Source organism: Gorilla gorilla, chromosome 23 (genome assembly GCF_029281585.2).
Source record: "Gorilla gorilla gorilla isolate KB3781 chromosome 23, NHGRI_mGorGor1-v2.1_pri, whole genome shotgun sequence".
Lineage (NCBI taxonomy): Eukaryota > Metazoa > Chordata > Mammalia > Primates > Hominidae > Gorilla > Gorilla gorilla.
The window spans coordinates 37610028-37620440 of NC_086018.1; the positions used below are offsets into that span (position 1 = coordinate 37610028).

Below are 10413 nucleotides of genomic sequence, written 5' to 3' on the forward strand. Positions count from 1 at the left end.
GCAACGAGAGTGAAATTCCATCTCCAAAAAAAAAAAAAAAAATACAAATACAAATTCAAAAATTAGCCAGGCGTAGTGGCGCACTATGCCAAACTGCCGCCAGCTGTTTGGGCGGCAGGAGAATAGCTTGAACCGGGCGGTAGAGAGGTTGCAGTGAGCCAAGATTGCACCCCTATACTCCAGCCTGGGAGACAGAGTGAGCCTCAGTCTCTAAAAAGGAACTTCTGTGATCACCCAATCCAGTGGTGTGTGTCAATTGTTCCAGCTACTCGGGAGGCTGAGGTGGGAGGATATCTTGAGCCCAGGAGTTAGAGATCGGTCTGGGCAACATAGCGAGAGCCCATCTCTTTAAAACATTTTTTAAAAAAGAATTTCTATGATCATTAATAGTATTAATAAAGTAATATTAGTAACTTAGCACCTTGGCTAGAGGGTGAGAAGGAGAGGCTGGGTTGGGACTTGTATCCTGGGCTGAGTACAGTGGCTCTTGCCTGTAATCCCAGCACTTTGGGAGGCCGAGGTGGATGGATCGCTTGAGCTCAAAAGGTTGAGACCAGCCTGGGCAACATGGTGAAACCACAGCTAAAAAAAAAAAAAATGTGTGTGTCTGTAGTCCCAGCTACTCATGAGGCTGAGGTGGGAGGATTGCTTGAGCCTGGGAGGCGGAGGTTGCAGTGAGCCAAGATTGCGCCACTACACTGCAGCCTGGGTGACAGAGTGAGATCCTGTCTCAAAAAAAAGAAAAGAGAAAAAAAAAATTATTGTACCCTGGAAACATGGTCTCTGGAATGCTGGGAACAGCTTCTCCACCCTGACTCTTACAGACTCTTGGGAAACAAAAAGCCACTAAGAATTGTTCCTCAGCTCTGGGCTAGGGCTTTCTAGAAAGATCAGGCAGGTATGTCCCTGCTGAGGTTGCTGGCTGAGAGTTCCTTTTTTCCAAAGTGCCCCATCAGTGGGACTTTAAAAGGCAAAGGTAATTTAATTCTCTGCTGCCTCCTCCAGGAGTGTGATAAGAATAAGGACGCTGACTGCTGAGTGCTCACACCGTGCATCATCCTGCTGAATGGTCAGACAAGCCCTGTGAGGGCTGTGGTCAGTTCCACCTCACAGATGAGGCAGTGACAGGAGTAACTTGCCTGAGGTCACAGGCTGGTAAGGGGCAGAGTCAGGAGTTGAACCCAGGGAGCTTAGCTCCACCAGCTCCACCAGGATTGGGTCCTGGTTCAGTGTGACTGCTGGGTGTATTTGTCAGGGATGCATTTGGCTGCAAGTAATAGAAAACCCAACCAACTGTGGCTCAGGCAAATCCTGGATCCGTGTTTTTCTGACATAACACAAAGTTCTGGTTACTGGTGATAGTTCTGCAGTGTGGGGGCTGACATCCTTGTGATTTTCCAGGCCTTTCTTTCATGGTCACAAGGCAGCCGGTGAAGCCATGGGTGTCATGTCTGAATTAAAGACAGGAAAGAAGGGTGAAGAGTGACAGGGCATGTCCACTTGGATCAGGAAAATGAGATTTTCTTTCTGGGATCCTTCCCTTCCCTAGTGCATTTGGCCAGAACTGGGTCTGACGGGCACCTGAGTGGCAGCAAGGCTAGGAAAGCAGAAAGCATCATTGAACTTGGCTAAATCAAACAAGAGTTGTTCCTTGGGTTCAGGCAAGATCACAAGAGAGAGAACGCACATCATGGGGGCACTCCAAGTCAGCCACGTTCCTCTCCTTGAGCCTCAGTTTCTTCACCCACCCTCTGCCAAAGCCGTGGCTCTACCATGTCTCCAAGCCCTGATTAGAGCTTCTGGAGCTCTGCCTGTGCTGACTGGGCAGGGGCAGGGCTCTGTTGAGATATCTAATGTCAATACCAACCTATGCAAGCTCCACAGAGCCCAGCGCCTGTCAGCAGATCCTGCTGTGGTCATGGGGATCAGAAGGCAATCACTTGGATGCCCAGAAGCCTTTGGAGCTGGCCTTCCTGCACAACTCTGTGTGCACTATTGGTGGGTAAGGGAAGCCCTCCGAATGTCTTGAAGCCCAGGGGACCCTTCTGGTGTTGTCATTGACTTTACACTCTGATCTATCCTGGACTTACAGGTCTGTCTGCCCTGTGGCTGTGGATGCTCAGATGCACTGGGTGCTCTGAGGGCAGGACCAAGGCTAGTCATCATCCTGAAGTCCCCAGAGCCGTGGAGGCATCATTACATGTTTGTTTCCTGTCTGTTGCACCCAGGCACGAAAGAGCTAGGGAGAGGATATCTGGAGCCATTTTCTTTAAGCTGAGCTGCCGTTGGGTGGGCGTGGACTGGGGAAGGTTCCAATAGGAACCTTAGTGTGTTTTTCTCATTTGCATATGGGATGGGGTGGGAGAGAGGGTGATGGTCACTGTGGAGGCTCGTTTCCATGGAAACAGGATGGTAGCTGCCATGTGTGATGTTGGGGGAAGTCACCAGAGATTCTCTGGCCACAGGCTGAGGTGCCTGACACGGGTCAATCATGAATCGGGAAGGACTATCTCTGTTACGCGGGACAGAAACCCTGAACCTGGTTTAAGGGAGTCAACTGTTTCCTCTACTGAAAAGCCAAGAGGTCTCCAGCTTCAGGGCCCGCTTGCTCTAGAATCCTGAAAGATGTCTCTAGATGGTGTGTGCTCCTATCCCACAGCTCTGCTAGTCTGTGCTGACTTCCCTCCCTGGAGCTCTCACGGTGGCAGGGTGGTGGCAGGCAGCTCGGGGCTCAGAGCCGACTCCCTCCAGTTCAGTCACACCTTTCCTTTCCTAGCAGTTCCAATCAGTCCTGGAACTGAGCCTCTTTGGCTTGGATTGGCTGGTGTGGGGCATGTGCTCATCCCTAAGCCAATCACTGAGGGTGGGGTGGGCAGAGCTCCTATAGGCCAGACGGAGGTGAAGGCTCACCCCTGGCAGGATGTGTCAGCTGTGCCCCTATCACGTGGCTGAGGGTGGGGAGGCTGGTCAGGGAGGCTGGAAAGGGATGCTGGACAGGGAGGATCCCAGGCCAGGCCTTGTTACTCCTGGAGTTCACAAGGGCGCCCTGGCTGGTGGAAACCAAGCCGTTTAGGTGGCCTACCATGAACTATCATTAACTGACTGAGTTGGGCTTTTTTACACCCATGATGGTGTTACATCCAACAATCCCCAGAAATTAGTATTGTTAACCCCATTTTGCAGATGAGAAAATGGAGTGTCAGAGAGATTGGTAGCCTGCCTCAGGACACACTCAGACTTTATGGATCAGATCTGGGATTGCTCAGGTCTGGCTGCCCCCAGGGCTCGTGCTCACCCATGACATGAAGGGGTTGTACATTTCCAGAGGCTGAAATATAAGCCGTTGATTTGCCTCACTAGCCCTCAGAAAGCGGTGAGGTGAGTCCCCTGAGAGGAACATTTCCCCCAGGCTCTGGTAGAGCCAAAAGCATCTCTGCACCACACAGAGCCCACTCTCTGGTTCCCAGCAGCCATTCTCACCTGCCGTGCTGCCAAGACTACTCTGGAGTAATGGAGCTAAGTTTCACGGGAGGCAGACATCATGAGGCATACACTAAAATTATTCATTGTTTATCTGAAGCTCAGATTTAACTGGGAAGCTTCTATTTATCTGGCAACTCTACCCAGAAATAAACCACTGGAGTAAAGTAACCCGAATGGAGGCTTGGAGAGAGAAGGTCCAGGTCTTCTGCCACTGAGGCTCCCGGAGCTGCCCTGGTTCCCACCTGCCTGGGTTCTGTCTTTGCAGCCCATCCTTCAGCTTTGTGGCCAACCCAGCATTCTTCCCCCAAATCCCCCCTGTACTCTGAGCTTGGCCTGAGTTGGTTTCAGAGCATCAGTCAACTGGGCTTAATAACCTCTGTTCTTTGGCCTCATAGGTTTGTGTGAGGAACTGTGAGTGTTGCTGTTGTTTGAATATGTCTCCCATAGTTCATGTGTTGGCAACCTAATCCCAAGTGCAACAGAGTTGAGAGGTGGGACCTTTAAGAAGTGACCAGGTCATGAGGACTCAGCCCTCGTGGATGGATTAATGCCATTATTGTGGGAGTGGGATGGTTATCATGGGAGTGGGTTCCTGATGAGAGGGATGAGTTTGGCCCCTTCCCTGTCTCACACACACTTTCTTGCCCTTCTGCCATGCGATGACACAGCAAGAAAGTCCTCGCCAGATGCAGCTCCTTGATGTTGGACTTCCCAGCCTCCAGAATCGTAAACCAAATTAATTTCTTTTTTAAAAATAAATCATCCAGTCTTTCTGCTTCTGTTATAGCAGCAGAAAATGGACTAAGACAGGTATCTTAGTCTGTTTGGGGTGCTCTAACAAAATACCATAAACTGGGTGGCTCATAAACAACAGAAATCTAGTTCTCACAGTTCTGGAGGTTGGGAAGTCCAAGATCAAGGTGCTGGCAGATTCAATGTCTGGTGGGGGCCACTTCCTCACAGATGAGTCTTCTCACTGAGTCCTCACTTGAGTCCTCACGTGAAGGGGCAGATGAGTTTCCCTTTGCCTGTTTTAAAAAGGTGCTAATCTCATTCTTGAGGGCCCTGCCTTCATGATCTAATCACCTCCCCAAAGGCCCTAATACCATCACCTTGGGGGATAGAATTTCAATATATGAATTTTAAGTGGACATAAATATTCAGACCATAGCAATGGGTGAAATCACCCATAAATCATGAGGTGCTGGCCACAGTCAAGGGTTAATGTCATTACTCCCAAATCCTCTCCATTATTTCCTTCCTCCTTCTCTCCCTCCTTCCCTCCATCCCTCCACAGAACACCTACTGTGTGCTAGGTCCCCGGATATTGGCAATGGCTGGTGGTCTAGTTACCAACCAACACAAGCCTGAGTCATCACAGAGCTGCCTCCTGACAGATGATCTGTGATTTCCAGCATCTCAGCTTCCCTTCCATTAGCTACATCTTAAATCACATTTTAAGAAAGCCCCCGTGGGCCCCTTGTGAAGATTGAGGAAACACCCTATTTTTATCAGCCACACACAGAAATCATCTCCTGGGCGGGGTATTTCCTGGAAAGATGTTAAATCTCAGTCATTTCTTGTGGCTTCTTGTCAGCTCCAAGCTTTTTTTTTTTTTTCTTTTTTTCTGATCTTGTCCCTCAAATTATTTGTTTGACAAACTCACACAGGGAATCCACCTCTAAGTCAGAACCTGGGCTGGGCACTGGGGACCCAGCAGGAGCTCTGAGCCAGCCCCTGCTCTGAGGAACAGGGACAGGCGCCCAGAGGTGCCCTCATAGAGGATCAGTGGGACACCAGGCAGAAGAGCTCATCTCTGCCTGGGGGTGGGGTCTGGAGAGGGCCTCATGTGATTCGTGGGCGCGTGTGAGCTGAGGTAACAGTTGAGGCTGCGATACAATAATAGCTCACATTTCTTGGCTGTTCCTTGTGTGAGGCCCTGTTCTGAGCACTGGATCTGTATATGAACATGTTTCAGGTCAGTGACTTGCCCAAAGTCACATGGGACACAAGCAGCGAGCTGGGATTGGAACCCAGCTCTGTACTCTGACCATCGGGTAGCACTGCCTTAGAGGATGCTGGCCCTGGTCCTAGTGCTGTGGTGGGCACTGTGCCTTCCCCCTACCTGGTCAGCAGAGGGTAATGCTCCCGAGCCGGAGACGCTGGCCTGCTCCGGCCTTGCCGGTGACTGATGCAGTGGGAGAGGGGGCAGGTCACACAGAGCTCCTGGGTCCCTTGGTACCTGTCTGTGGGACATGGATCCCTTCTTTTTTTTTTTGAGACAGAGTTTTGTTCTTGTCACCCAGGCTGGAGTGCAGTGGCGCAATCTCAGCTCACTGCAACCTCCGCCTCCTGGGTTCAAGTGATTCTCTTCCCTCAGCCTCTTGAGTAGCTGGGATTACAGGCGTGCGCCACCATGCTCAGCTAATTTTTTTTTTTTTTTTTTGTATTTTTAGTAGAGACGGGGTTTTGCCATGTTAGCCAGGCTGGTCTTGAACTCCTGACTTCAGGTGATCCACCTGCCTTGGCCTCCCAAAGTACTGGGCTTACAGGCATGAGCCACCATGCTGGGCCTGACATGGGCCCCTTCTGTCTCAGTTTCCTCATCTGCAGTGGGTGCTGTAATCCAACTGAGAGGAGTACTTGAGGGAAGGGGTATGAAGCTTGCGGCAGGTAGCGAGTGCTCAGATAACCTTTCTAAACCAACCGGGACCCTGAGTTCCAGTTGACAGAAACACAGTACAAGCAGGACCTAGAACCCAAAAGGAAGGCACTGGCTCAAGTAACCCGGGAGAGCAGAGGGCAGGTCAGGGATCTGGGCTCAGCTGGAGGGAGGTCCTCCAAGCATGTGGTCCGGAGCCCACCTCTCTCCAGCTCTTGCTTCAGCCTTCCTTTGTGTTGGCAAAATTCTCAGGCCACCACGGAGCCAAGGTGGCCTCCGGGTTTGCAGGCTGCTGCTTAGCCCGGGAGAAGGGCTCTTCCTTGCAGTCCTGGCTTAAGGGCTGGGCTGCCTTTGTGGCTCACCTGGGATCACGTGCCTATCCTGAACCAACCATGGTGGCCCAGCTGGGGGCATGGGATCCTCTGGTGGACCAGGCCTGGGTCTCTGGACCTCTGCTAGGAGCCAGGAGCCAGGGAGGGAGGCTCTTCAAGGAATAAGGTCGGAGTAGAGGGTGCTGGGAAGAAATGGTGTCCACCCTCCCTGCCCTCCTTTGCATGGCCCCTCTACCAGTCTGACCACACGGGAGCCCCTCTCCCCAGAAGACAGCCACCTCCTCCTGGGGCGACTTCAGGATGGAAGTGCTCTCTTTAAAGCAACATTACTTACCTAATTAAGCGCTTAGGAGCTGGCAGGAGGTAGTGGGGAGGTTTTGTTGATTTCTTTTTTAGACTTTTAGCACTGAAGTTGCGTGAGAAAGTAACTGTGTAATTAGGAATTAATTTCTCACTCCTGTAAGCGATGTCTTATTTGGGGCCTCAGGGGAGTCAGCCCACAAGGCGGCCCTTCCTTACCTTCTCTTTTTGGAATGTGGGCAGGAAGTCCCAGCTGTCTTGGCTGTCACTGGGGTGGAAAGAGGAGAAGGGGAGGGAGATAGCTTCCTCCATCCCAGGTGGCCCTCAGCAAAAATTGAGACATGGTGCTCATGCCTGACACGGCACCTAGGGTGAGCAGAGACTCGGGGGAGATGGACTGAGGCCACATTATGGAGACCTTTGAAGGTCTCTTTGTTCTGAAGGCAGTGGGGAGTCACTGAGGGTTTTAAGTGGGAGTGACACAGCTAGGTCTGAGTTTAGGAGATTTCTGCTGACTGAGGAAGGGCTGTAGGGGAGGAAGCAAGGGGCAGGAGGGCAATTGGGAGGCTTGTGCTACTGTTGGGACAGAGGGAGGGTGATCCGGGCTAGGACAGGGAGAGTGGAACTGTCAGCAAGCTATCCCAGGTTGGGCCAATTGGTGCATTGAGTCATTGTCAAGACAGTGAGGTTCCCAGGACACAGACTTAAACTCACAATTCCTCCCTCCCAACTAAGTGCTCTTCCCTCTTCCCTCCTCTCTCCCCATCCTTGTCCTGTGTCCTCCTTTCTATCCTCTTCTGCTCAGAGAAGAATGAGAACTACCCGATTCTTCACTGTGCAGCTACTATGTTTCTTCTTCACTGAATGCATTTATATGCTCTTATTCCCCCAGGCAGGAGATGCGGCCACCGCAGAATACCCGCAAATGGTTCATGAAGTGGAGAAGTGAGAGTTAGGACCCAGGAGAAACATTTAACCAAATGGATTCCCTGGAAGGATCTACAGTGTCAAGATCTTTCATGCTGCTAAGAACTCAGTAATATCACATTTCCTTTTTTGACTTGGTTGCCAGGAAGCTCAGAGCTAAGATCTTGACACCAGATTCTACAGGAACGTTTTCTTGGGGGAGCTTTTCACCGGGGTCTGAGGGCTGCACCTGGTGGATTCTCAGGGGAATTTGGGGAATGTTTGCTGCAGACATAGACTGCAGGTGTGTTCCCGTGCTGAAGACCCAGAGGGTCATGTATGGCGGGAAGGAAAGGGGCCGGGCCAGTGTGTTGCTCCAGGCCTGCCCTATTTGGACCAGCTCAGAGTGTCTGGGAGCTTCAAATGCACTGCCAGGCAGTGGCTGCTTCTGTTCCCCTCCAAGATGGGGGCGGATGGCGGGGAGGTTGCCCAAGTCTGTAGCCGAGAGCACACGTGTCTGATCAGTCTCCTGTGGCAAGGCTGGGGTCTGGGAGGTGTTCAGATCCTAAAGTTACTAACTGGGTCATCGTGGGCCCCCCCTTTGACATCCAGTCACAACTTGTATCTCATTGAGGACCCTGGGATCAGTCTCTTCCTGCCACCCCTTGTTGTAGAGAAACACAAAGTGTAAGAAAACACTCTTTGTCGGCTGGGCACGGTGGCTCACGCCTGTAATCCCAGCACTTTGGGAGGTCAAAGTGGGTGGATCATCTGAGGTTGGGAGTTCGAGACCAGCCTGACCAACATGGAGAAACTCCATCTCTACTAAAAATACAAAATTAGCTGGCCATGGTGGTGCATGCCTGTAATCCCAGCTACTCAGGAGGCTGAGGCAGGAGAATCGCTTGAACCCGGGAGGCGTAGGTTGTGGTGAGCCAAGATAGTGCCATTGCACTCCAGCCTGGGCAACAAGAGTGAAACTCTGTCTCAAAAAAAAAAAAAAAAAAAAAAGAAAAGAAAAAGAAAACACTCTTTGTCATCAAGGGGCTGAATTGTGCATGAGGGCAGTCTTGTCCCCCAGCCTATCCTGGGGCAGGGGCCATGGTTGGTGTCCTCACTTAACTGAGAGCCAATAGTCCTAGACTGGGTGGGGAAGGTGGAGCCTGGTGGCCGTGTAGGGGAGGGGAGTTAGGGACCAGCAGGGGGTTGTCCCAAGGGCTCTCTCAATGAGCCAGTCATGGATGTGGCTTGCTCTGGTCCGGGGTGGAATGGAGGGAGGCTGTGGCAGGAGAGAATAATGGGCCCGCGCTCAAATGAGTGGAGATTGAAATGGGTTCCCACAGGTAAAGAGAACAGTGCCCGGCACCCAGTAGGGTCTCAAACAGCCTTGCTTTTCTGTCTACCCATCCATCTTTCAGGCATCTGTTTATTTTCATGGCGAGGCTTCATGAGGATGGGAACAAGTCCTCGATGAGCGCCTGCCAGAGCTGGGCAGGTGTGCCCTCTGGGCTCTGGGAAGGCAGCACGTGGGTGGGTTCAGTCTGGTGTGGGCTGGGAGCCCCCATCTCCAGCTCACCCAGCAAAGCATGAACTGAGCCTGAGGGGGTTCCCAGCTCTCCCTAGGGACTGACTCCCCCCACCCCGCCCCCCACAGGATCTGGAAAACCAAGTCAGGAGAAAGAGGCTGCGTCTGTGGGGGTGGGGCATGGTGGGGAGGGCTGGCTGGAGCTGGGCCTGGCTGCCTGCGATGGGACTCGGCAGTCCTGGGCCCCGCGGGTGCCAGCGCCTGTTTGTGTGCCTGTGTGTGCCACCCCCGCAGCCCCTCCGTCACACGTGTCTCCCGGCTGCCTGGAGAGCTCTTTCTACAAAATGTGAAAATGACAGTTGGGCTCACCCACGCGCAGAATCCTCATGCAGTCCCGCTCCCTCGCTGCCCCTTCCAGGTCACCGTCGGCCCTCACCCTCTCTGCCTAGCTGCTGCCCCCCGCCCACCGCACCCCTCCTTTCCGGCCCCTCCCCCAACCCCCTCTTCCCTCCTCCTGCTCCTTCCCTTGGCCCCCTCCTCCCTCCCTGCTCTCTGCCAGCTCCCCCCTCCCTCTTTCCTCCCTCCCCCTCAGGTCCCCAAGGTCTCTGTCTCTAGCTCTAGGTCTCTGTCACTTTTTTGGGTCACTCCCCCTCATCTGAATTTATGCTTGAGTAGGAGTGTGCATGTATGAGGATGTCCAAGAAGGGAGTGAGTGTGTGTGTGCAGGTGTGCAGTTGTGTATTTGTGCTTGTGTATGCGGGTGTGTGGTTGTGTGCATGTGTGTGACTCTGTGTCTGTGTGCAAGTGTGTGTGGGGGGTGTGTGGTTGTGTGCAAGTGTGTGGTTGTGTGCATGTGTGTGACTCTGTGTGCAGGTGTGTGACTGGGTGTGTGGGTATGTGGTTGTGTGCATGTGTGACTTTTTTTGGAGGTGTGTGACTGTGTGTGTGTGTGGGTGTGTGGTTGTGTACGTGTGTGTGACTGTGTGAAGGTGTGTGACTGTGTGGGTGTGTGGTTGTGTGCCTGTGTGTGACTGTGTGTGTGTGTGACTGTGTGTGTGTGTGCAGGTGTGTGATTATGTGCGTGTGTGTCACTGTGTATGCAGGTGTGTGACTGTGCGTGTGTGCACACAGGTGTGGAAGTGTGTGTGCATGTGCTCCAGCGGGTGGGGGATGGATGGTGGTGGCATTTCAGGGAACGAATGGAG

At 52.5% G+C, this 10413-nt stretch overlaps 1 protein-coding gene across 3 annotated transcripts in view; it reads left to right on the top strand.

The window, feature by feature from the left end:
• CACNA1I (calcium voltage-gated channel subunit alpha1 I) overlaps nt 1-10413 on the top strand; it is a 133564-nt gene that overhangs the window by 51612 nt on the left and 71539 nt on the right. The gene's annotated exons all lie outside the window — the stretch shown is intronic.